Genomic DNA, 2,500 nt, shown 5'->3' with positions numbered 1-2,500 from the left:
AACCGAGGTCCTATTCCATTATTCCATGCACACAGTATTCAGGCGGGCTTGCCTGCTTTAAGCACTCTAATTTGTTCAAAGTAAACGTGCCGGCCCACCGAGACACTCAATAAAGAGCACCCTGGTAGGATTTCAACGGGGTCCGCCTCGGGACGCACGAGCACGCACGAGGCGGTCGCACGCCTTCGGCTCGCCCCACCGGCAGGACGTCCCACGATACATGCCAGTTAAACACCGACGGGCGGTGAACCAACAGCGTGGGACACAAATCCAACTACGAGCTTTTTAACCGCAACAACTTTAATATACGCTATTGGAGCTGGAATTACCGCGGCTGCTGGCACCAGACTTGCCCTCCAATAGATACTCGTTAAAGGATTTAAAGTGTACTCATTCCGATTACGGGGCCTCGGATGAGTCCCGTATCGTTATTTTTCGTCACTACCTCCCCGTGCCGGGAGTGGGTAATTTGCGCGCCTGCTGCCTTCCTTGGATGTGGTAGCCGTTTCTCAGGCTCCCTCTCCGGAATCGAACCCTGATTCCCCGTTACCCGTTACAACCATGGTAGGCGCAGAACCTACCATCGACAGTTGATAAGGCAGACATTTGAAAGATGCGTCGCCGGTACGAGGACCGTGCGATCAGCCCAAAGTTATTCAGAGTCACCAAGGCAAACGGACCGGACGAGCCGACCGATTGGTTTTGATCTAATAAAAGCGTCCCTTCCATCTCTGGTCGGGACTCTGTTTGCATGTATTAGCTCTAGAATTACCACAGTTATCCAAGTAACGTGGGTACGATCTAAGGAACCATAACTGATTTAATGAGCCATTCGCGGTTTCACCTTAATGCGGCTTGTACTGAGACATGCATGGCTTAATCTTTGAGACAAGCATATGACTACTGGCAGGATCAACCAGGGAGCTGCGCCAACTAGAGCTGAGCAGCCGGCCGCCCGGGAGTGTGTCCCGGGGGCCCGCGCGAACACGCAAGCGTCCGCTCAATCATTCTGCAAACAGGAGGAGGCTGAGCTCCCCTGCACAATACACCTCGAAACCCTCTCAGGTCCCGGCGGCGCGCAGCGCCGTCCCAAGTACTTGGTCGGGTTCGAGAGAGGCGCAATCGCCCGGAGTTAGGCGAGTAGACGCTTTCGGTGCGACCACCCGTGCTCCCAACTGAGCTTGCCGCTGCCGACAGAGGCCCGGGAGCGTGCTGTCGTGGCATTGCCGGCGGGAGACAACACGCGCCACCTACGGTGACCGGCAGCTCCAACGCCAGCGCCACAGAAGGACAAAAGCCCCACTTGGGTGCCGAAGCGAACTCTCCCAGCACAGCGCACGCGCCAACACATCCGCACAGCTGCGATACAAACCACCAGCGAGAACCGCTGGGGCGACCGAGCAGCAGACGGCGTCGCGGCGCCGAGCGCCGGGCGGCGGCGCATCCTCAACGCACACAGTCCTCAATCGGACCAGCACACTGAAGATGTCCACCGCGCTTCGCACCGGGCCCGCGAGGACCTACTTTGGCCGCACGGCGCCGCGCGCAGGGTGCGCCGGCGCGCAGCTGCGACGCCTGCCGCGTCCGTCGGCCGGCGCGCCTGCCACTGGCCGCCCCCACCAGCCGGCTGTAGCGCGTGCGCCCACGCACCGCGCGGCCAGCACGCCGGGAGGCGCCCCCTCACCGGCCGGGGACGGTCCCACCCAGCCACCACCGCGTATCGCTTCACACCCAGATGCCGTTCAGTTTCATCGGCATGGTGGGTATCGCTGGAACAACCGGTTAGTACCTCAACCTATCGTCGCCATCACCGATTCACCCCTAGCGAGAACAACCGCACCACAACGGGTTACCATTTCTTCATTTGCGTAACTTCACCAGAAAACGTAGGCGTCCATCGCCATTAGCAACTTCAACGATTATTGCATGCCTGTGTCAGGTGTCACGCCACACTACGTCTGCCCACATACACGCAACAAAATGTGCACGCCTAGACAATACGTGGAAGGTGGCCCCCGTACGTATGCGATGTCCATTGCTCGAACGACTGTCAACCGGCCTCTGTAGCATGTCGCAGATATGGAACGCGGTGCACCATGCTATCACGGTGTTTGAGGAGAGACGACTAGGTCCGAATACATCAACACACAGCTCATGCTGATCGCCATCCACGGCGTCCGTTCCTCCCACACGTCTCTATGGCGTACCACACTGCAATCCAGCTCTCATAGGGAGACGACACGTAGCTGCGTGCACAATATTTGCACTGTATGGTCCGCCGTTTTTGGGCGCAGTCGTTGTACGGTCACACATGTGCCACGATGTATCATTCAGTACATAAGGACGAATGTGCAGTACAGATTGTGGTTCACGCGTACGACATCAGCGGACAGTTGACACAGGCCGCACCACAACGTAGCCTGCGTACGTCGCATGCGAAGGGCATTGAACATGCAAACTTGTCACCAACCAGCTTGCGAAGGCAGGGGGCAAGGTGGGG

At 58.2% G+C, this 2,500-nt stretch overlaps 1 non-coding gene across 1 annotated transcript in view; it reads right to left on the bottom strand.

Annotated features, from left to right (window-relative positions):
• The window catches only part of LOC124724886, a 1,909-nt gene extending 986 nt beyond the window's left edge, over positions 1-923 (bottom strand). The window contains exon 1 of the ribosomal RNA XR_007006646.1: positions 1-923. This exon is cut by the window's left edge and continues 986 nt beyond it. This is a non-coding gene — a ribosomal RNA (small subunit ribosomal RNA).
• Between the last annotated feature and the right edge of the window lie 1,577 nt (positions 924-2,500).

The sequence above is a fragment of the Schistocerca piceifrons genome, unplaced genomic scaffold (genome assembly GCF_021461385.2).
Source record: "Schistocerca piceifrons isolate TAMUIC-IGC-003096 unplaced genomic scaffold, iqSchPice1.1 HiC_scaffold_1020, whole genome shotgun sequence".
In the NCBI taxonomy this organism is placed as follows: Eukaryota; Metazoa; Arthropoda; class Insecta; order Orthoptera; family Acrididae; genus Schistocerca; species Schistocerca piceifrons.
Note: the sequence above shows the minus strand (reverse complement) of the source record. Positions and strands in the feature narration are given on the sequence as shown.